This window comes from Theropithecus gelada, chromosome 16 (genome assembly GCF_003255815.1).
Source record: "Theropithecus gelada isolate Dixy chromosome 16, Tgel_1.0, whole genome shotgun sequence".
Lineage (NCBI taxonomy): Eukaryota > Metazoa > Chordata > Mammalia > Primates > Cercopithecidae > Theropithecus > Theropithecus gelada.
Window position 1 is genome coordinate 4,143,705 of NC_037684.1, and position 24,522 is coordinate 4,168,226.

The 24,522-nt window shown below is 43.5% G+C and overlaps 1 pseudogene; it reads left to right on the forward strand.

Annotated features, from left to right (window-relative positions):
• The first annotated feature begins 1,703 nt into the window (after positions 1 to 1,703).
• Positions 1,704 to 24,452, forward strand: LOC112609246 (annotated as a pseudogene).
• The last annotated feature ends 70 nt before the right edge of the window (positions 24,453 to 24,522 follow it).

A 24,522-nucleotide genomic window follows, 5' to 3' on the forward strand; every position in this document is an offset into this window, starting at 1 on the left:
CTACCAGTCTTTTTTACTGGTCTGATTCTTTGTTGCATTCATTAAAGCTGATTGTGTGAGAGTGAACTGGGACACAAGCTAGTCTAGCTCACTGCAGCCAAGCAAACAAACCAGGTTGATGGCTGATGGGCCTTTCCATTAGGGTTTTGCTTATGTGAAGTAATGGAATTAAGTTGGTTATTTTCTTTTTAAAAATAAACCGGTTCTTCCAAGGAAGTTAAAGGCTTGGTGTAGATGTTGGTGTCAGATAGGTCTGACTAACCTCCCCATGTGAGATGACCAAGGGCCACATGTAGACAGCTAGGCCAGTGCTTTTTCCTCTTAGGGTTTCTTTGCAGAAAGAAACCTCCAGCAAGGGAAGAGAGGTGTGTGTCCACAGGAAGGGGCTCCATGTGGATCCCATGAAGGGATTTGAGCTCTTTTAGCTCCATGTCATTTAACTTTTTTGTTTAACCACCTTGGCTTTCTCTCCTTTTTTGCTGTCCTCCTGATGGACCAGTTGCCAGATTCAGAGGCTAACAGTTAGTTACTTGTTAATGCTAGTCTCAGCCAGGAGGTCAGAAGGAATTTTTTACTTCTGGATCCATATGTTGCCTCTTAGGGGAAGTTATGCCCCCTCAACTATTGTCTTACTATAATGAATCTTTCCTTTTTGATCCTTTTAAGTAACTACTCAAAACTTTTCATTTCACTGAAAAAATAGGAAAAACCATGACAATAGGGCTGGGTGCAGTGACTCACGCCTGTAATCTTAGCACTTTGGGAGGCCAAGGCAGGCGGATCGTTTGAGGCCAGGAGTTTGAGACCAGCCTGGTCAACGTAGCAAGACTCTGTCTCTACAAAAATAATTAAAAGATTAGCCTGGCACGATGGGGAGTGCCTGTGTCCTAGCTCACAGCTACTGAGGCTGAGGCCAGAGGATCACTTGAGCCCAGGAGTTCAAGCCTTCAGTGAGCCATGATTGCACCACTGCACTCCAGCCTGGATGACAGAGTAAGACCCTGTTTCCAAAAAAGAAAAGAAAAGAAAAGAAAAAAGACATGGCAATGAAAAGGCAGGAAATTCCAAAAGACGTATTTCTGACATTTTGTTTTAATGTGTACTGATGACTCTAGTAAAAATGTTTAATGAATTCACCACTCAAGTTCAAACTCAGATCCAAGTGCTTTAGCTCATCTATCCTGGCAATCTCTACATTCTTGTCAGTTCTTATTAATGATGCTGGAGGACTCCCTGTAATCTGCATTGCTCACCTTTTCTTTCTCTCATTTTAGAAAGGGGCTTTCCTTCTCTATGATTCTCCTGTCTTTTTCTGTACTGCCTGGTACTCAGATCAGGCATGAAAGAAAATGGAGACAGGTGATGAGAGGAGATACCGTGAGGGCAAAATCCTTATACCCGGAACCAAATAATACTTTAGCTCTTTCATACTGAGTGTGAATACATCCGAATAGTAAAAGATACTGAGCCTTTAGATGCAGTGGCTCTTGGCCTCTATGGAATTCAGGCACCTTGGGTTTGCATTCCCACTATTAATTTTCTGTTTCACTGTTAGTGATCTCAACCTGATGAAAATGACTTTAAAGAACTGGACTAGCCTTTTGGTTTCTGATACCTCATTTTGATCATTTGTCAGGTACGATTTTTGGAAATGGGTTGAGTTTTCTAACTTGGAAGATTTAAGTTGTTGGGAATAACTGGCCATGTCTAGTGTTACAGTGAATTTTATGGCAAATGTAAGTAAAGAACAAATGGATTCTGCTCAGAAAGTTAGAATCATTGTGTTCCACTCTCCTGTTAGGTTAAGGGTTGTTTACCCTGGTCTCCAAAAAGATGCAGAACTTTTCATCACGGTCTTAATAAACTAATCTTGTTTCTTCCTTTATAAACCTGCGTACTCTTAGGTTTTGTAGGCAAAAAGAAACTGAGGGAGGAGCAAGTAAATTTTGAGGAGTTTAGTGGATAAGAAGCCCAAAGCTGAACCATGCATGGTCTTGAGGGATCTTTCTCGTTTTCTCTGTACCTGAGAGCTCACTTTAATATCAAAGTGTTTGCATCCATTCCCACCCTGTTAGCTCTTAAGGAGGAGGAAAATCAATTCCAGCTAGACTTTCCTGTGATGGAAGATGTTTCCTCTTGAAAAAATGCCAATACAGATTTTTAAAACCTATTATTTTCCAAATGCACTTTGTAAGTTTTTGCTTTTAAAATAGCTTCTTGGAACCAATTTTATTGTATTTGTACTTAATTTTTGTTCTCATCTAAATGTGCATTTTCTGACTGTATAGAAGAAGCTTTGGTATGTAATTTAATAATAAATTAGAAATTAAATGATTGCATTTGTGGTTGTTTATATTGAAACAGTAACCATCAAGGTAGTTTGGGGATGGAGATTATGGTATCTTTGGTGTTGATAAGTGTTTCTCATGATGTCCTGAAACCCAGGATGAAATAATACAGGTGCTGAAAAGCTGTCACGTGTCATTCAGAAACCATCATATGAACAGTCCACTAGTATTTTAGCCCTAGAAGTGAAGGGGAATCTCTTACCAACATGAAACTTCAGGAGGCATGACGGGAATCTAAAATTGTAGAATTTGGCTGGGTGCAGTGGCTCACACCTGTAATCCCAGCAGTTTGAGAGGCCGAGGCAGGAGGATTGCTTGAGACCAGGAGTTCAAGACCAGCCTGGGCAACATAGCAAAGACCTTGTCTCTACAAAAACTAAAATTAGCCATTCATGATGGTGTGCACCTATAGTCCCAGCTACTCAGGAGGCTGAGGTGGGAGGATCATGAGCCCAGGAGGTGAAGGCTGCAGTAAGCAATGATTGTGCCACTGTACTCCAGCCTGGGTGACAGAGACCCTGTCTCAAAAATAAATTAATTTTTAAAAAATAGTATACTGCTGGGCTTTAGTACATTAGTTGTGCAACCAGCACCACTGTCTAATTTTAGAACTTTGCAATTCAGCCAGCCAGTGTGTCAATTCCTCCTCTATAAAATGGTGATAAGGATGGCTACCATAATTGTACCCTGATTATATTGTCAGGGTTATGTGAGGAAATGCTCATAAGCATCTCAGCAAAGCCAGGGGTGCAGGACTGACCTGACATAAGAGATATCCTTGGGTTTGTCCTAATAGTGAGAAACCGGGCCTCTTTAGCCTCTTTCGTTCCCTCTTGCTGATGTGGTAGAGGAGAACATTCAAGAGGTGATCAGCAGACATCCTTACCTTTGATAAAGGCAACTAAGAGGGGAAATGTAAGTTAGGTTCTCTGTAGTTAGATAGGTGGAACCCAGCAATCAGTTTAACCAGCCTCCAAGCGGCTCTGATGCACACCAAAGGTGGAGAACCACTACTCTTGAGTGTCACGCTCTACGGGTACACACATTCTATTTAGTCATTCCATTCTTGACCGATTGCTTTTATTTTTAGTTGGGAACTGTTACAAATTGTGCTGCTCTGGACATTCTCAAACAGGGGTTTTGGGACACACATGTACACTTTTCTGTTGATTATACCTAGGAATAAGATTGTTGGATTGTAGGTGATGCACATACTCAGTTTTAAGATACGTTGTCAAGACAGTTTTCCAAAGCAATTGTGCCAATGCCTATGCCTACCAGTAATGTGTGAATATTCCATTTCATTCACATCCTCAGCAACACTTAATGATGCCAGTCGAAATTTGCATTTCCCTGATGGCTAATGAAGTTGGGCATTTTTACATACTCACTAGCTATTAGGATATCTTTCTTTATGTAATATCCCTTCAGATGTTTGCATATTGATTAATTGGACTGTCTTTTTCCAGTTAATTTTTCCTTTGTTGGATAAATACGTTGCAAATATACCATCCCATTCTGTGACTTGTTGTTTACTTTCTTTCCTCTTTTTTTTTTTTTTTTGAAACAGAGTCTCACTCTGTCACCCAGGCTGGAGTACAGTGGTGTGATCTCGGCTCACTGCAACCTTCGCCTCCCGAATTCAAGCAATTTTTCCTGCTTCAGCCTCCCCAGTAGCTGGGATTACAGGCGTGTGCCACCTCGTCCAGCTAATTTTTTTGTATTTTCAGCAGAGATTGGTTTTCACCATGTTGGCCAGGCTGGTCTCGAACTCCTGACCTCAAATGATCCGCCTGCCTCAGCCTCCCAAAGTGTTGGGATTACAAGCATGAGCCACTGCACCCAGCCATTCTTTCCTTTTTCTTTTTTTTTTGAGATGGAGTCTTGCTCTGTCACCCAGGCTGGAGTGCAGTGGCGTGATCTCAGCTTACTGCAACCTCTATCTCCTGGGTTCAAGCGATTCTCATGTCTCAGCTTCCCAAGTAGCTGGAATTACAGGTGTGGGCCACCACACCCGGCTGATTTTTGTATTTTTGGTAGAGATGGGATTTCACCATGTTGGTCAGGCTGGTCCCGCCCACCTCGGCTTTCCAAAGTGCTGGGATTACAGGCATGAGCCACCATGCCCCGCCTTATTCTACTTTTTAATGGTGGTTTTGATGAAGTTCTTAATTTTAATGTAACTCAATTTATCCATTTTTTTCCTTCGTGGCTAGTGTTTTTATATCTTGTTAAGGAATCTGCCTGCCTCCAATGCCATGAAGATATTCTCCCAAGTTTTTTTTTTTTTTTTTTTTTTCTAGAAGCTGTATTATTTTGCTTTTCAGTTTAGAACTATAAATATTCTGCAACTGATTGCTATGTATGATTTGAGGCAGGGGTCAAGATTCATTTTTCTATATGGATATGCAGTTGATCCAGCACCATTTGACAAGGTCATCCTTTCTTCACGGCACTGGAGCACCAGCTTTGTCATGAGTGAAGCAATTGTCTAAGTGGGAGTCTTTTTCTGGATGTTTCATTCTTTTCCATTGGTCTGTTTCTCTACCCTTGAGAAAATACCACTCTATCTTAATTACTGTAATTTTACAATAAGTCCTGATACCAGGTAGTACAGGTCCTGCGGGTTTGTTCTGTTTCCTCAAGGTTGTCTTGGCTATTCTTGGTCTTTTGCATTTTTATATAAATTACAGAATTACTTTGTCAGCTTCCAAGAAAAACTTGCCAGATTTTGATTGGTATTATACTAAATATGTAGATCAGTTGGAGGAGAATGAACATCATTACAATGTTGACTCTTTCGGTTCATGTCATGATATTTCCCTCCACTTATTTCCGTCCTGTTAATATTTTAGTACTGCTCCACCTGTCTGCCCTCCAGGCTGGTGCTGGCCTCTGGGATGGACGAGCTTTGGGTACACTTGGAGAAAGAACTCCAGATGTCGCCTCCTACCCTCCATGGTTCTCTCCTTGACTGTGGCAAGGAGAGGTGGTGAAGGGAAGAGACCAAATAGGAATCAGAGGAAGGGAGGCTGCAGTAACCCACTGCACCTTGGTACAGGGTCCTGTGCTGGAGATGATTAAGTATGTAAGGAAAAAATCACAAGGCTGGTTACAGTCATACTGGGTAGCAGACAATGGGATGTAAAGGAGAAAGAAGCCTGGACACTTTGGCAAGAGGAGAGCTTAGTATGTGTGGATTGGACAGGACTGGTCCTAAAACTCCCTTCATCACAAAAAAGCTGCATGCCCCTGGAGAAGATTCCCCTCATTGGGCCTCTTTCCTCACCGTGAAATGAGAGGACTTGGACCTGATGCTCTGGATGCTTCCTTCAGCTCTGCCACTAGAACACTGGTACTGATGGAGGATGATGGCAAGAAGCTAGATTGAGTGTAAGTGTCTTGCCCTTTGCCCTGTCCCTCCAGGTGTAGTCTTTGAACTCTAACCATCCATGCACTCTTCCTTTCCACAGAACAGGTCCCTGTTTCAGGCTAACTTCATCCTGCTGGATGGAATTCCAGCCAATGTGATCCAAAGAGGGAAGCAGTACCAGGCTGCAGCCCTCGTCATGGTGAAGATGGAGCCTTCTGGGAAGCTGCTACCCATGGTCATCCAGGTGAGGGCCCTGGACCTCCCTGCCAACTCTTTGCTCTGTTCATTTTAACCTCTGCTCCCAGGGACCCAGCCTCCTGGCTTTTGGCTCCCAAAGCTACCCCCACTCAGCAGGTCTACCTTGTGTTCAGTCACCCAGTGATTGCTTGCTGTCTTTTCCTGACCTTCCTCACCTGGAACTACCTTCTGAGAGTCATAACGGCATCTCTTTGTTCTCATCCTGAGGCTACTCAACCTCTTTGTGACCTTTGAATCTACTGAATATTCCCTCTTAAACATGTTTTCTCCTTTTGGTTTTTATGATTTTTTTTCACTCCTATTGTTCACACAGTGAGTGGACAGGAATTGTCAGTTCTCATACATCCAGCTTCTCCTTCTCATTCTACTGTCCTGACTCAGACCCTCATGACATTTCTCCCAAAGCACCGTTAACCTTACTTGGCTTCTTTCTACCATTCTCTCCTGCACTTAACCTATCATTGCATTCACAGGGCACCACAGATAGTGAGAGGCAGGTTGGAGGGGTCTTCATTCTTCCTACTACTTGGAAGGCAATAATCTTACATTAGCCATATGTTTCCCCCAGAACACCAGCATAGCGTCATCCATATGGGGGAGAGGTGAATAAATGCTTAATTCTTCCTCTTTCTGGCTCCCGCCTCCCAGCTTCAGCTCTCCCACCCCAATACTGTTCCTGCCCTCAGATCCTCTGCTTGCCTGGCTCCTGGCCAAATCCTGGATCTGAAACTCAGATTCCAACTGCACAAGCTCTGATACTATTTGCTGAACACTCATCTGGTAGCTGAAGTCATTGCTGTCGTCACCATAATGTGCCTCCCACGTTTGCGCCCTGTCTTCAAGGTACAAGCTCTACCACTCTCCATGTCCCAAAGCAACAACCCAACAGCTGCCTAGTTTTTAAGAAATCTAAGGCACCTGGGACAACATGTAAACAGAGCTGCTTAAAATTTCACAAACATCCGTATGATACTGCAGCAAAGAATCTTCATGGCAATTTGTAAATGGAGGCAAGAGGAGGAGACAGATAATTGAGCCAGGGCCTTCAGCCTTATGATTGTACTTTTAATGTCTAAATTAATTTAATGTAAACTAATTATAGACTCACAGGCAGTTGTTAGAAATATTAAAGAGATCCCAGGTATCCCATTAGGTCAAGTCACTTAGCATTTATCCAGTACATGTTATAGGGTGGTTCTCTGAAATTCTCTAGCAATGGGTCTCGAGTAGAGTAGGAAAACAAAAATAATAAGCAAAAGTGTTGCGTCTGCACTGGGAGATTTATCATTTATCATGAAAGACAGGCAGTACATATGAGAAAAAAACAGAAAACAATATCTGTGATAGGGTTTGGATGTTTGTCCCTCCAGTTCTCTTGTTGAAGTGTAATCCCTAATGTTGGATGTGGGGCCTGGTGGAAGGTGTTTGGATCATGGCTTCATGCTGTCCTCCCAATAACGAGTGAGTTCTCACTCTGAGTTCACACAAGATCTGGTTGTTTAAAAGAGTATGGCGCCTCCCCTCTCTTGCTCCTGCTCTCCTGCTCCCTCTCTCCATGTGACATGCCTGCTGTACTCCCCCTTTACCCTCCACCATGATTGAAAGTTTCCTGAAGCCTCACTAGAAGCTAAGCAGATGCCAACATGCTTCCTATACAGCCTGCAGAACGAGGAGGCACTTAAACCTCTTTTCTTAGTAAATTATCCAGTCTCAGATAATCCCTCGTAGTGATGCAGAACAGACTAACACAATCTGGAAACAGAGTTTGAGATGAAGAGAAATAGCTGTAATCACTATAGTATCTATGGAGAATGTTCCACCACTAGTGGGGAGTCTTTAGGTAGAAGACCAAAGGGCAAGGCGAGCAGCCCAGCGGGTTTCTCATACCTGACCAAGGAGAGAGGTAGATAAAGACATTAGCATGGCAGTGACAGGTGGATGGAAGAGAAAAATCAAATACGTGGTGATGGGGGAAGAGTAGCTGCAGCATGCCTGTGTCCAAGATGGAATGGAGAACTTCTGTTGGAGATGTAAGCTCCTTATCACCTAGGAGCCTACAGGGGTCATGTTGTACTTCCCTAGAAATACTGACATTTTATAAAACAGTGAGTCTAGTATCTATTGCCAGGCAGAAAGCAGCATAATAAAACTTAGGCTTGCTTAAACATGTTTTCAAAATCTTTATGACATTTTATATATAGAAAAAGGGAGCAAAATGATATAAGCTTATGAACCAGAGCAGTTGTCAGAAACAGTAAAGTCAGGAGAGGGAGGCAGTTTGGGGGACAAAGATGAGGTGTTCTGTTTTAGACGCATGGAGTTCGAAGAGTTGGCAAGAGATGCAAGTGAGCGCCTGGCAGGCAGGACAGCTGGATTGTGTTTCTGCTGCTGGTCACCACTTCCACCCCCAAATCTGGCTGTTACTAGTTGTGGTGCCTCTGGGTCTGAGAGAACATAGATAAGACAGGCAGTAATATGGAATCTTAGATTTGATTGCCTTCATGCTGTCTTTGCCTCACCATCCGATGCCCAGGTTGAATAGGTTAAGGCCACCCTCACACCTCAGAATCCCTCTTCACTAGTTCAGCCCCCCTGTACACCCGTCTCCCTCACATAACCATTTCCTCCCATGGCAGACAGCTGAGTTGTTGTCAAGACACAGAGGAGGGCTAAGCCTGCAAATATAAGTTACCTGTGCAGGCTGTGGACTCAGACTGTTGGAGTCCGAGTCCTCAGTCCTTAACAGGTGTATGTTTCAGGGTCCTCATCTCTGAATGGAGATAACAGAATTTACATTGTGAGGTTGTTAAGGGATTAAATGACAGGACAGACAGCATGACTCAGGATGAGTTGGAGAGATGTGTGAGTTCTTCCTATTACTATGTAGCAATATGTTGTTATTGTTTATCCTTGGGTATGTTGTTGTTATTTTTTATTTATTTTTTTTACCTTCAGCCAACTCACTCCATGTTGTTATTATTAGTTGCTTTCCTTGGGTATCTGCCCACCTCATCTGGACTTTGGGTTTTCTGTGACATTCACCATCTTTCCATGGAGTTTTCCAGGTTCAAGCCAATGCGAGCTGCTTTGATATCTTTGCCTCAAGAGTATTCTTTGGGCCGGTCCCGTGTGTCTGGCATTAAAGACCTTAGATAGATGCCAACAGCATAAACCCTGCATATGAACCAGTTGAAAATGAAGACAAAATAGTTCTTTTTTTGTATTTTTAGAGACAGGGTATTGCTCTGTCACCTAGGCTGGAGTGCAGTGGCACAATCACAGCTCACTGCAGCTTCAGTTTCCTGGGCTCAAGGGATCCTCCTGCCTCAGTCTCCTGAGTAGCTTAGTCTATAGGCATACACCACTACACCTGTGTACCTGGCTAATTTTTAACTTTAATTAGGGACAGAGGCTTGCTGTGTTGCCTAGGCTGGTCTCGAACTTCTGGCCTCAAGTGATCCTCTGCCTTGGCCTCCCAAAGTACTGGGATTATAGGTGTGAGCCACCATGTTTGGCCCCAAATAGGTTAGGAATAAAAGAAATGAATGTGAGAATCAGGGACCCCTTTTTTAAGGGTCAAAGAAAAGCAGGAAAGAGGAAACCTAATAGTATCTAACTGGGGCCAGGGAAGATTTGGTGAGAATAGCTTGGCTTTGCTCCACGAATTCTGACTGAAGGCACCATACTCAACACCACTTCAATATAAACAATAAGAGTGGGATGATCAGAGATTGGAGGAACAGCTTTGAAAATAAGCAGAGGCTAGTTTAAGCTATAAGGGTGTGAATGATAGAGGAGGTATAAAAAAAATCAAAAGTTAAGGGGCTGATTCTTAAAGGGCACCTGTACTCAAGGTGGAAATAATAGAGGTAATGATGACAGCTGCTATTTGAGGACTTGTGTACCTGAGGCACTGTGCTAAAAATGCTGTCTCTACATCATGGATGTAAACATCACCATAGTGCCTGAAATAAGAGACCTGGTTATCACCTCCCACTGACAGATAAGGAGATCAACATTCAGAGAGTTTATTACATTGCCAATATCAAAGCTAGAGGTGAGCATGGACTCAAATCCAGGTCAGTCTGACTCCAGGGCACGACGCACAGGGAAGTCGGAGAGCGCGAGCAAGCGGGAGCGTGAGTGTCAGGGCAGCAGGAGACCAGCCTGTCAAGGCAGCAGCAGTGAGGAAAGCATCGAGAGGAGAAGACTCCGTGCTATGTGATGGGCCCTACCAGGAAAGAGCCAAGCATGGTCTCCACCAACCACCCCTCCAATCTCCTCCTTGCCAGCTCCTGATCCCCCATATCTACTACATCATGGAAACCAACACCTGGACCTGACCCCAACGTATCTCAGAAGGTGGAATATTTGCTAAAATAAGAAGGGAATGGGGCACGAGGCCACCTAATCATCCAACAATCTCTGTCCTGCCAGCTTCAAATCTCCCAGACCAACCTGTGTGAACGTCCTGAACCTTAAGCCCCTGAGCCTTTTATAGCCATGACTTTAAATATGAAAACCCCATCTGTGAACCCCCTTTATAGTATGTCCTCATTCTCCAGCTGTGCTTCCATCCCTCAAGACCTGTCATCTCTCTTGTCCCAGGCAGTGAGCACAGGTGGAGGGGGCCATGTGCAGTTGTTCCATCGGGCAGCGGCTCAGCTAACCTGCTGCTCCCTCTGTCGTCCTGATGACCTGGCTGCCCATGGCCTGCTGGGACTCCCACATGCTCTCCATGACCATGATGCTTTAGGCCCTGGGAGATTATTGCCCGGTGGGTGAGGGGGAGCTGAGAAGTGGGGCATAGTGGGGAGGAGGGGAGCTCTGGCCTGAGGCCAGCATGGGGCAAAAAGCAAAGTGAAAATGAGAAGGTCCAGACAGGAGGAGCAGAGAACTCAATCATGGGGAGAGATGAGGAAGAGTGAGGACACAGTGGGTGGTTCTGAAAATGAGGAGACTGGGATGGGGCAGAGAGAGGAGGTAAGGGGAGCTGTCGGGGGAGACAGAGGTCTGGGACAAAACAGGATTTTGTGAGGAAGCATGGCAGCAACTGTGGGAATTCCTGGAACTAAGGACCCACATCTCCTTCCACGAGACACTAATGTGTTTAGAGGGTTGGGGATGTCCTGAAGGCATGTCTTGTGAGGTCTCTCCAGATACACTGAAAGCATTGGGCAGATGTCACAGAAAGAGGAGGACAGGTCAGAAGCCAGGCCTCCTGCTCTCTGAGGCTCAGGCGCCTTCTCCCTTGGGCAGGTGTGTGGAGATCGTCCACCTCTTCTTCCAAAGGGATGATATGGTGAGGGTGGATGCTGAGCTGCAGGCCTGGTATCAGGAGATCATGGAGGTGGGGCTGTGCCAGGACCAGGACTGAGGTAAGATCTGTCTCAGAGACTGCAGCTCCTAGGAGACTCTGCCAGGGACCCTTTCCAGTGCTGCCCTTCTGGGGACAGGACCCCAGCCTCTCATCACATCCCCCTCCCTCCACCCAGGAAAGCATCTGCATCCCATTCCCACCTCCCCAGACTCAGGACAGTTCTAGAGACCTGAGGACCGTCCTCCTCGGAGACCCTGGCCATCAACCCCTACCCCCACCCCACCCCAGTCACAGATGCCCCTGAGCTGCCATATCCTCGGGCCCAACAAGGCTGGAGCCACAGCCATGAGAGGGTCTGCCAGTCCCTGCTGGGGCTCATGTTCTCACTTCACATTTGCTTTTTACCTAAGGATGCAAACAGGGAGATTTTCCCTTCCAAAGCCCAGAGTGACCCACCTTGGCTTTCCTTCCCTTCGCCTCCTGCCTGCTACTGTCCAGCACACATGAAGGGCCCAGGCCTGCTGCACCCCCACGGCAGTGCAGGGCCAGCTGTATATGCTTTGGCTTCAACCTGAACTCAATGCCCTGACGCTTGGGTCAGTTTCTTTGGGTCAGCCCCTTCCCTAGGATCTAGTTGCTACCTTTTGTCCCTGCCCACTGCATTTTTATTGATGCAGAAGAACTAGCCCTTCTTGGGCCCTTCCCAGGTTTGTTTTCCTCTCTCTCGCACACATGGGCCAGCCGGGATTGTTTCAAGTCATCCTTCAGCTCCTCTCCCTTCATCCTTCAGAGCAACACCTTGAGTCCCACCCTTTGCCTCTGTGGAAAAATGCAAACACCCACTGGCCAGGCCCTGGGGATACCCATATCAATAAACCCCCTGCCTTAAAGGGGAGTCTCGCCCTGGAGGACCTGGGGCTACACCACCCTACCTATCCCACCCCACCCTTTGGGTCCTTCAAGAACCAAACTTTCTCCAGATTTTTTTTATTTTATTATTTTTATTTATTACTGAGATAGAGTCTTGCTCTGTTGCCCAGGCTAGAGTGGCATGGCGTGATCTTGGCTCACTGCAACCTCCACCACCCGGGTTCAAGCGATTCTTCTGCCTCAGCCTTCCGAGTAGCTGGGATTACAGGCATCCGCCTGTAATTTTTATATTTTTAGTAGAGATGGGGTTTCACCATCTTGGCCAGGCTGGTCTGGAACTCCTGACCTCGTGATCCACCCGCCTTGGCCTCCCAAGTGCTAGAAGTTACAGGCATGTGCCACCGCGCCCAGCCACTTTCTCGAGTTTTCTAGGTTCTTTCTTTTAGGCAACCCGTGCCCCAAAAGAACATTATTTCTCTCCTTGGCTCTCATCTCCCCATGAAATAGCCACATTAGAGAATGTACAATACATATTTACATATAAGCTTTAACCTCTTATTCCTCATTTCTCTTGTGCCATATTTAATACTCTTTTTACCTCACTATTCTCTCATCACCTGAGGAAAAAGCAATGTGATGAAATTTAACTTTCATTTTAAGTTCAGGGGTACATATGCAGGTTTGTTATATAGGTAAACTTTTGTCACAGGGGTTTGTTGTACAGATGATTTTGTCACCCAGGTATTAAGCCTAGCACCCATTAGTTATTTTTCCTGATCCTCTCCCTCCTCCCACCCTCTTCCTTCCTGTAGGCCCCAGTGTCTGTTGTTCCCCTCTATGTGTCCATGTGTTCTTGTCATTTAGCTCCCACTTATAAGTATTTGTTTTTTTTGTTCCTGCATTAGTTTGCTAAGGATTGTGGCCTCCATCTCCATTCATGTTCCTGCAAAGGACATGATCTTGTTCTTTTTTATGGCTGCATAGTAGTCCGTGGTGTATCTGTACCACATTTTCTTTATTCAGTCTACCATTGATACGCATTTAGGATGATTCCATGTCTTTGCTATTGTGAATAGAGCTGCAGTGAACATAGGCATGCATGTGTCTTTATGATGGAAAGATTTATATTCCTTTGGGTATATACCCAGCAATGGGGTTGCTGGGTCAAATGGTATTTCTTTTGTTAGGTCTTTGAGGAATTGCTGCACTGTCTTCCACAGTGGTTGAACTGATTTACACTCCCACCAACAGTGTATAAGCTTTCTTTTTTTGTCCACAACCTTGCCACCATCTGTTATTTTTTGACTTTTTAATAATAGCCATTCTGACTGGTGTGAGATGGTATCTCATTGTAGTTTCGATTTGCATTACTCTAATGATCATTGATGTTGAGCTTTTTTTCATATGATTGTTGGCTGCATGTTTTGTCCTATTTTGAAAAGTGTTCATGTCCTTTGCCCACTTTTTAATGGGGTTGCTTTTTACTTATAAATTTAAGTTCCTTGTAGATGCTAGGCATTAGATCTTTGTCAGATGCGTAGTTCGCAAAAATTTTCTCCCATTCTGTAGGTTGTCTGTTCACTCTATTAATAGTTTCTTTTGCCATGCAGAGGCTCTTTAGTTTAATTAGATCCTGTTTGTCAATTTTTACTTTTGTTGCAATTGCTTTGGTGTCTTCATCATGAAATCTTTGCCCATTCCTATGTCCAGAATGGTATTGCCTAGGTTATCTTCCAGGGTTGTTATAGTTTGGGATTTTACATTTAAGTCTTTAATTCGTCTTGAGTAAATTTTTGTATATGGTATAAGGAAGAGATCAGTTTCAATCTTCTGCCTATGGCTGGCAAGTTGTCCCAGCATCAGCCAAGTGGTTTTTTCATCCCTGCTATATTCAATCCAAATTTATTTAACCATGGAACAATTATTTTTATTTTACTGTAATATTTTACTAAACAAATACTGTCATTTAAAAGGAGCATTTAACAGAGCATGCATGTCAGACTTATTCGAGGAAATTTGAAAGCAAATACATATGTACGTCTCTCAGCTTCCATTGATAGGGGTAGAAGAAGGAAGTAAATGATATCAAAGACACTTAGAAAGTATCTGTGAAACCAGCAATTCCAATGAAATCTAGGTAACAGTAATGGCACAGTCCTGACACATGAATTACAAAATTGCATGGGATTTCAAATGGTAGCACTTAGGTGATGATCCTTTAAATGAAAAATTGCTACCCAATTTTACTATATTTTACTCAGATTTCTTTCCTTTGGGTCTATCATCTAAAATACAAACCAATATAAGCCACTACAATATACATATGATTAATAAGGTAGACCTTCCAGTCTATAACGGCAAGGATCAGTGTTTTGAATAGTAAAGAGCAAAGTGGCTAATATTTCTCACTTATCACTTGAGGGGTCTTGGTTCATGCGGGTTCTACAGGACTTATCTTTCTCTACATTGTTCATTTTCAACTAGGAATGAGTGTTGTTTATTGAGATTTAAAATTTTTCTTTTAAGGACTAGGATGGTCCTCTTTTTGACTAAGTGACCTTGAGCAAGCTATTTAATCTCTGAGTTCTGGTTTCCTTATATCTAAAATGGATGTAATACATGCCCCCACCACACACACACACATTCAGATTTTTGAGACCAAATAAATAATGAACGTGACATTGTTGAAGTGTGGGTAGTACAGTCGGCGTAAGATGATTGCTATCATATGCCCCACTCTACAAAAACTACCTCCCCAATAAGCATGTGGAATAGCAGAGCCCAGGCCCTGCCACATGATGGAAGTCATTAAATTCTCTGAGGCAAATCTCACACGTAAATTGAGTGGAATGGAATAGCTGATTTCCAGTTTCCTTACTGTCTTTGACATGAGTCTAGGACCTCTCTATTTCTCTACATTATAATCCAGATACCTAAAACCACTGCCTAAAACCTCCTGGGAATAGGAGGCATGCTTTTGTATTCTTTTTTTTAAAATTTATTATACTTTATGTTATGTTCTAGGGTACATGTGCACAACGTGCAGGTTTGTTACGTAGGTATACATGTGCCATGTTGGTGTGCTACACCCATTAACTCATCATTTACATTAGGTATATCTCCTAATGCAATCCCTCCCCTTCCCTGCACCCACAACAGGCCCTGGTGTGTGATGTTCCACTTCTTGTGTCCAAATGTTCTCATTGTTCAATTCCCATCTATGAGTGAGAACATGCGGTGTTTGGATTTCTGTTCTTGCGATAGTTTGCTGAGAATGATGGTTTCCAGCTGCATCTGTGTCCCTACAAAGGACATGAGCTCATCCTTTTTTATGGCTGCACAGTATTCCATGGTGTATATGTGCCACATTTTCTTAATCCAGTCTGTCATTGATGGACATTTGGGTTGGTTCCAAGTCTTTGCTATTGTGAATAGTGCTTCAGTAAACATAAATGTGCATGTGTCTTTACAGCAGCATGATTTATAATCCTTTGGGTATATACCCAGTAATGGGATGGCTGGGTCAAATGGTATTTCTAGTTCTAAATCCTTGAAGAATCACCACACTGTCTTCCACAATAGTTGAACTAGTTTACAGTCCCACCAACAGTGTAAAAGTGTTCTATTTCTCCACATCCTCTCCAGCACCTGTTGTTTCCTGACTTTTTAATGATTGCCATTCTAACTGGTGTGAGATGGTATCGCATTGTGGTTTTGATTTGCATTTCTCTGATGGTCAGTGATGATGAGCATTTTTTCATGTGTCTGTTGGCTGCATAAATGTCTTCTTTTGAGAAGTGTCTGTTCATATCCTTTGCCCACTTTTTGATGGGGTTGTTTTTTTCTTGTATATTTGAGTTCTTTGCAGATTCTGGATATTAGCCCTTTGTCAGATGCATAGATTGCAAAAATTTTCTCCCATTCTGTAGGTTGCTTGTTCACTCTGATGGTGGTTTCTTTTGCTGTGCAGAAGCTCTTTAGTTTAATTAGATCCCATTTGTCCATTTTGGCTTTTGTTGCCATTGCTTTTGGTATTTTAGACATGAAGTCCTGGCCCATACCTATGGCCTGAATGGTATTGCCTAGGTTTTCTTCTAGGGTTTTTATGGTTTTAGGTCTAACATTAGTCTCTAATCCGTCTTGAATTAATTTTTGTATAAGGTGTAAGGAAGGGTTCCAGTTTCAGCTCTCTACTTATGGCTAGCCAGTTTTCCCAACACCACTTATTAAATAGGGAATCCTTTTCCCATTTCTTGTTTTTGTCAGGTTTGTCAAAGATCAGATGGTTGTAGATGTGTGGTATTATTTCCGAGGGCTCTGTTCTGTTCCATTGGTCTATATCTCTGTTTTGGTACCAGTATCATGCTGTTTTGGTTACTGTAGCCTTGTAGTATAGTTTGAAGTCAGGTAGCGTGATGCCTCCAGCTTTGTTCTTTTGGCTTAGGATTGACTTGGAAATGCGGGCTCTTTTTTGGTTCCATATGAACTTTAGTTTTCTCCAAGTCTGTGAAGAAAGTCATTGGTAGCTTAACGGGGATGGCATTGAATCTATAAATTACCTTGGGCAGTATGGCCATTTTCACAATATTGATTCTTCCTATCCATGAGCATGGAATGTTCTTCCATTTGTTTGTGTCCTCTTTTATTTCCTTGAGCAGTGGTTTGTAGTTCTCCTTGAAGAAGTCCTTCACATCCCTTGTAAGTTGGATTCCTAGGTATTTTATTCCCTTTGAAGCAATTGTGAATGGGAGTTCACTCATGATTTGGCTCTCTGTTTGTCTGTTATTGGTGTATAAGAATGCTTGTGATTTTTGCACATTGATTTTGTATCCTGAGACTTTGCTGAAGTTGCTTATCAGCTTAAGGAGATTTTGGGCTGAGACGATGGGGTTTTCTAAACGTACAATCATGTCATCTGCAAATAGGGACAATTTGACTTCCTCTTTTCCTAATTGAATACACTTTATTTATTTCTTTCTCCTGCCTGTTTGTCCTGGCCAGAACTTCCAACACTATGTTGAATAGGAGTGGTGAGAGAGGGCATCCCTGTCTTGTGCCAGTTCTCAAAGGGAATGCTTCTAGTTTTTGTTCATTCAGTATGATATTGGCTGTGGGTTTGTCATAAATAGCTCTTATTATTTTCAGATACGTTCTATCAATACCGAATTTATTGAGAATTTTTAGCATGAAGGGCTGTTGAATTTAGTCAAAGGCCTTTTCTGCATCCGTTGAGATAATCATGTGGTTTTTGTCTTTGGTTCTATTTATATGCTGGATTATGTTTATTGATTTGTGTATATTGAACCAGCCTTGCATCCCAGGGATGAAGCCTACTTGATCATGGTGGATAAGCTTTTTGATGTGCCGCTGAATTGTTTGCCGGTATTTTATTGAGGATTTTTGCATAGATGTTCATCAGGGATATTGGTCTAAAATTCTCTTTTTTTTGTTGTGTCTCTGCCAGCTTTAGTATCAGGATGATGTTGCCCTCAAAATGAGGTAGGGAGGATTCCCTCTTTTTCTATTGATTGTAGTAGTTTCAGGAGGAATGGTACCAGCTCCTCCTTGTACCTTTGGTAGAATTCGACTGTGGATTCATCTAGTCCTGGACTTTTTTTGGTTGGTAGGCTATTAATTATTGCCTCAATTTCAGAGCCTGTTATTGGTCTATTCAGGTATTCAACTTCTTCATGGTTTAGTCTTGGGAGAGTGTATGTGTCCAGGAATTTATCCAATTCTTCTAGGTTTTCTGGTTTATTTGCGTAGAGGTGTTTATAGTATTCTCTGATGGTAGTTTGTATTTCTGTGGGGTTGGTAGTGATATCCCCTTTATCATTTTTTATTGCATCTATTTGATTCTTCTCTCTTTTCTTCTTTATTAGTCTTGCTAGTGGTCTATCAATTTTGTTGATCTTTTCAAAAAACCAACTCCTGGATTCATTGATTTTTTGAAGGGTTTTTTTGTGTCTCTATCTCCTTCAGTTCTGCTCTGATCTTAGTTATTTCTTGCCTTCTTTTAGCTTTTGAATGTGTTTGCTCTTGCTTCTCTAGTTCTTTTAATTGTGATGTTAGGGTGTTAATTTTAGATCTTTCCCACTTTCTCTTGTGGGTATTTAGTGCTATATAAATTTCCCTCTACACACTGCTTTAAATGTGTCCCAGAGATTCTGGTATGTTGTGTCTTTGTTCTCATTGGTTTCAAAGACCATCTTTATTTCTGCCTTCATTTTGTTATGTGCCCAGTAGTCATTCAGGAGCAAGTTCTTCAGTTTCCATGTATTTGTGCGGTTTGATTCAGTTTCTTAATCCTGAGTTCTAGTTTGATTGCACTGTGGTCTGAGAGACAGTTTGTAATAATTTCTGTTCTTTTACATTTGCTGAGGAATGCTTTACTTCCAACTATGTGGTCAATTTTGGAATAAGTGAGATGTGGTGCTGAGAAGAATGTATATTCTGTTGTTTTGGAGTGGAGAGCTCTGTAGATGTCTGCTAGGTCTGCTTGGTGCAGAGCTGAGTTCAATTCCTGGATATCCTTGTTAACTTTCTGTCTCGTTGATCTATCTAATGTTGATATTGGGATGTTAAAGTCACCCATTATTATTGTGTGGGAGTCTAAGTCTCTTTTTAGGTCTCTAAGGACTTGCTTTATGAATCTGAGTGCTCCTGTATTGGGTGCATATATATTTAGGATAGTTAACTCTTCTTGTTGAATTGATCCCTTTACCATTATGTAATGGCCTTCTTTGTCTCTTTTGATCTTTGTTGGTTTAAAGTCTGTTTTATCAGAGACTAGGATTGCAACCCCTGCCTTTTTTTGTTTTCCATTTGCTTGGTAGATCTTCCTCATTCTCTTTATTTTGAGCCTATGTGTGTCTGTGCACATGAGATGGGTCTCCTGAATACAGCACACTGATGGGTCTTGACTCTTTATCCAATTTGCCAGTCTGTGTCTTTTTTTTTTTTTTTTTTTTTTTTGAGAAGAAGTCTTGCTCTGTCGCCCAGTCTGGAGTGCAGTGGCGTGATCTCGGCTCACTGCAAGCTCCGCCTCCCAGGTTCATGCCATGCTCCTGGCTCAGCCTCCAGAATAGCTGGGACTACAGGTGCCCGCCACCACGCCCAGCTCATTTTTTGTATTTTTTTAGTAGAGAGGGGGTTCACTGTGTTAGCCAGGATGGTCTTGATCTCCTGACCTTGTGATCCGCCCGTCTCGGCCTCCCAAAGTGCTGGGATTACAGGCTTGAGCCACCGCGCCCGGCCAGTCTGTGTCTTTTAATTGGAGCATTTAGCCCATTTACATTTAAGGTTAATATTGTTATGTGTGAACTTGATCCTGTCATTATGATGTTAGCTGGTTATTTTGCTCGTTGGTGGATGCAGTTTCTTCCTAACATCAGTGGTCTTACATTTTGGCATGTTTTGCAATGGCTAGTACCGGTTGTTCCTCTCCATGTTTAGTGCTTCCTTCAGGAGCTCTTGCAGGGCAGGCCTGGTGGTGACAAAATCTCTCAGCATTTACTTGTCTGTAAAGGATTTTATTTGTCCTTCACTTATGAAACTTAGTTTGGCTGGATATGAAATTCTGGGTTGAAAATTCTTTTTTTTAAGAATGTTGAATATTGTCCCCCACTCTCTTCTGGCTTGTAGAGTTTCTGCCGAGAGATCTGCTGTTAGTCTGATGGGCTTCTCTTTGTGGGTAATCCGACCTTTCTGTCTGGCTGCCCTTAACATTTTTTTCCTTCATTTCAACTTTGGTGAATCTGACAATTATGTGTCTTGGAGTTTCTCTTCTCGAGGAGTATCTTTGTGGTGTTCTCTGTATTTCCTGAATTTGAATGTTGGCCTGCCTTGCTAGGTTGGGGAAGTTCTCCTGGATAATATCCTGAAGAGTGTTTTCCAAGTTGGTACCATTCTCCCCGTCACTTTCAGGTACACCAATCAGACGCAGATTTGGTGTTTTCACATAATCCCATATTTCTTGGAGGCTTTGTTCGTTTCTTTTTACTCTTTTTTCTTTAAACTTCTCTTCTTGCTTCATTTCATTCATTTGATCTTCAATCACTGATACCCTTTCTTCCAGTTGATCAAATCGGTTACTGAAGCTTGTGCGTTTGTCATGTAGTTCTCGTGCCATGGTTTTCAGCTCTATCAGGTCGTTTAAGGACTTCTCTACATTGGTTATTCTAGTTAGCCATTCGTCTAATCTTTTTTCAAGGTTTTTAGCTTCTTTGCAATGGGTTCGAACTTCCTGCTTTAGCTCGAAGCAGTTTGATCGTCTGAAGACTTCTTCTCTCAACTTGTCAAAGTCATTCTCCATCCAGCTTTGTTCCTTTGCTGGTGAAAAGCTGCGTTCCTTTGGAGGGGTAGAGGTGCTCTGATTTTTAGAATTTTCAGCTTTTCTGCTCTGTTTTTTCCCCATCTTTGTGGTTTTATCTATCTTTGGTCTTTGATGATGGTGACATACAGATGGGTTTTTGGTGTGGATGTCCTTTCTGTTTGTTAGTTTTCCTTCTAACAGTCAGGACCTTCAGCTGCAGGTCTGTTGGAGTTTGCTGGAGGTCCACTCCAGACCCTGTTTGCCTGGGTATCAGCAGTAGAGGCTGCAGAAGAGTGAATATTGCTGAGCAGCAAATGTTGCTACCTGATCGATTCTCTGGAAGCTTCGTCTTAGACGGGTACCCGGCCGCGTGAGGTGTGAGGTGTCAGTCTGCCCCTAGTGAGGGTGTCTCCCAGTTAGGCTATTCCGGGGTCAGGGACCCACTTGAGCAGACAGTCTGTCCGTTCTCAGGTCTCAAACTCCGTGCTGGGAGAACCACTCCTCTCTTCAAAGCTGTCAAACAGGGACATTTAAATCTGCAGAGGTTTCTGCTGCCTTTTGTTTGGCTATGCCCTGCCCCCAGAGGTGGAGTCTACAGAGGCAGGCAGGCCTCCTTGAGCTGTAGTGGGCTCCACCCAGTTCTAGCTTTGCAGCCGCTTTGTTTATCTACTCAAGCCTCAGCAATGGCAGGCGCCCCTCCCCCAACCTCGCTACCACCTTGCAGTTAGATTTCACACTGCTGTGCTAGCAATGAGGGAGGCTCCGTGGGTGTGGGACCTTCTGAGCCAGGCGCGGTATATAATCTCTTGGTGTGCCATTTGCTAAGACCCTTGGTAAAGCGCAGTATTAGGGTAGGAGTGACCTGATTTTCCAGGTGTTGTGTGTCATGGTTTCCCTTGTCTAGGAAAGGGAATTCCCTTCCCCCTTGTGCTTCCCAAGTGAGGCAATGCCTCACCCTGCTTCGTCTCTCGCTCAGTGGGCTGCACCCACTGTCGTGCACCCACTGTCTGACACGCACCAGTGAGATGAACCCGGTACCTCAGTTGAAAAGGCAGAAATCACCCGCCTTCTGTGTCACTCACGCTGGTAGCTGGAGGCTGGAGCTGTTCCTATTCGGCCATCTTGGAACCGCCCTCACTTATGTGTTCTTAATTACTTTGGGTGTCAGAGACAGATTTCACTGAAATAAAACAAACTTACAGAAAACTTGTGTAAATCTAAGTGTACAACTTGATATGTTTTTCCTAAGGTTACAAACCTATGTGATTAGCACTCATATCGAGCAACACAGTATTACCAGCTTTCCAGGAAGCTCCTTGTATTTTCTCCTAGTCTTTTGGATCCAACGGTAACCACTGTCCTGATTTCTAACAGTGTAGGTTACTTTTTAATTTCACATAAATGCAAATAAAAGCACTTACTCACCTGTGCCTGATTTCATTTTCTAAGCAATATGTTTAAGATTTACCTACATTGTTGCAGACAGTTCTTCATTTTCATTTTGTAAAGTATCCCATTATGTAAATATGGCACAATTTATTTTTTTTTCTGCTATTGATGGACATTTAGGTTGTTTCCAGTTGGAGGCTAACAACGTCAGTGCAGCTATGAACACTGTTGTATGTGCATTTCTGTTGGGTATATACTTAGAAGTGGAATTGGTAGATCATAGGTTATGTGCATATACACTGTTAGTAGTTACTGACAAGTTTCAGTAGTTCCAGCAATTTCCACTTTTTCCAGAAGAGTATGAGTTACAGTTGCTTCACAAATACTTGGCATTTTCTTTTCTGTTCTTGTTTTTTGTTTTGTTTTGTTTTGTTTTGTTTTTTGAGACGGAGACTCACCCTGTCACCCAGGCTAGAGTGCGGTGGCATGAACTCAGCTCACTGCAACCTCCACCTTCCAGGTTCAACCAATTCTCCTGCCTCAGCCTCCTGAGTAGCTGGGATTACAGGTGCCCGCCACCATGCCTGGCTAATTGTTTTGTATTTTTAGTAGAGATGGGGTTTCACCACGTTGGCCAGGCTGGTTTTGAACTCCTGACCTCAAGTGATCCACCCATCTCAGCCTCCCAAAGTGCTAGGATTAAAGGCGTAAGCCACCGCACCCGACCATACTTGGCATTTTCTGTCTTTTTCATTTTGGCTGTTGTGGTGAATATGCTGCATTATCATGTTGTGAGTTGAACTCACATTCTCTCTATGATCTGAGCACCTTTTCCTAGGCTGAGTAGCCACATGGACGTTTTCTTTTGTGCAGACCCTTTTAAAATCGTTTTGCCCATTTTCCTTTTGTCTCCTATTATTCCCTCATTTTAAACTATTTTTTAATAGGGAACATTTGACCACCACACAGCCTCTCAGATTTCCTCATCCTTCAAAATCTACCATAATAATCATAGCAATAATGTACTAAGGGGCTAAATATCATCATCTGATGTATAAGGTAATTAATATTATCCCCACTTTCAGAGGCAAATGTTGAGGCTCACAAACAGTGAGCAACATGTCCAAGAGGATGCAGCTGGGCAGCAGCAGGGCCAGGACTGTACCCAGAGCTGATGCCACAGCCTGTGCTCCAACCACAGCACTCCCTGCTTTGCAGATGATTGTCATTGAGGCTTGCTCCCTTAATGAAATTACCAGCGATCCTCTCTGACTGTTCATACCTCCTTTTGCTGCTTTATTTCTATTCTTATCCCTAACATACTATGTGTAATTTTAATTTTTAATGATTCTATGTATGCTCTTTCTTCTCTATTAGAATCTAAATTCTGAGAGGGCAGGAAGTTTTGTTACTTTTATATACCAACATATTCCCAATGCCTGGAGAGTGCCTGGTACATAGCAGTTGTATACTTTTTGAATGCATGAATAAACACACGTTAATTCTTTTTTTTTTTTCTTGCTCTGTCGCCCAGGCTGGAGTGCAGTGGCGTGATCTCGGCTCACTGCAAGCTCTGCCTCCCAGGTTCACACCATTCTCCTGCCTCAGCCTCCCGAGTAGCTGGGACTGCAGGTGCCCACCACCACGCCCAGCTAATTTTTTGTATTTTTTTTTAGTAGAGATGGGGTTTCACCGTGTTGGCCAGGATGGTCTCTATCTCCTGACCTCGTGATCTGCCTGCCTCAGCCTCCCAAAGTGCTGGGATTACAGGCATGAGCCACCGCACCCGGCCTAAACACTCATTAATTCTAAGGCTTGGATGTCCCAGGACATGAGGATTTATTTTCATATCCCTTCTGGGGCTGTGGACTGTAAAGTTGGCTCATTTGTCTCCTAGGTTTCCCTGCCTCCTTCCAGTCTCGGGCTCACCTCTGCCATTTCCTCACCGTGTGCATCTTCACGTGCACTGCCCAGCATGCAGCCATCAACGAGGGCCAGGTGTGGATAAACAAAAGCCTGCATCAGTCAGGGCAGGTGTCTGGACTGGGGGTTCTGGAAGAGACAGCTGGAGGCTAGTGTCCACACATCAAGGTTCAGGGTGAATTCAGGTTCCTCTTGTAGCTTGACTGGTATGCCTTGATCCCTAATGGCCCGTGCTCAGTGAGGATGCCCTCACCCACCACCAAGGAAGATGTGACAAGGCCCACAGTGATGAGGTCACTCCCTGATGTCTGGCAGTCCTATGTTCAAATGGGCATCATGTGGCTTCTGAGCTGGTGGCAGGTGGACGTGGTGAAAGGGGACCTCTGAGACTACAAAGGAGATATCAGGGTGCAGGGCTGGATTCTGGGTCCCTGTGTCTTGGAACTAGGAGCTCATTCATCCTCTTTCTGCCCCAGGTACCCCCTTGAGCATCAGAAAGAAGAATATGTCTTAGGCCCTGAGCCCAAAGCTGTGCTGAGACAATTTCAAACAGATCTGGACAACCTGGAAAGGGAAATCGTGGCCCGAAATGAGAAGCTAGACCTTCCCTATGACTATCTGAAGCCTGGCTGCATAGAGAACAGTATCACTCTCTGAGCTCAATTATGCTGGTCCTCAAAGACCTTAGGCCATCATTACTATGAACATTTTCCTCCTGAGTCTTGTC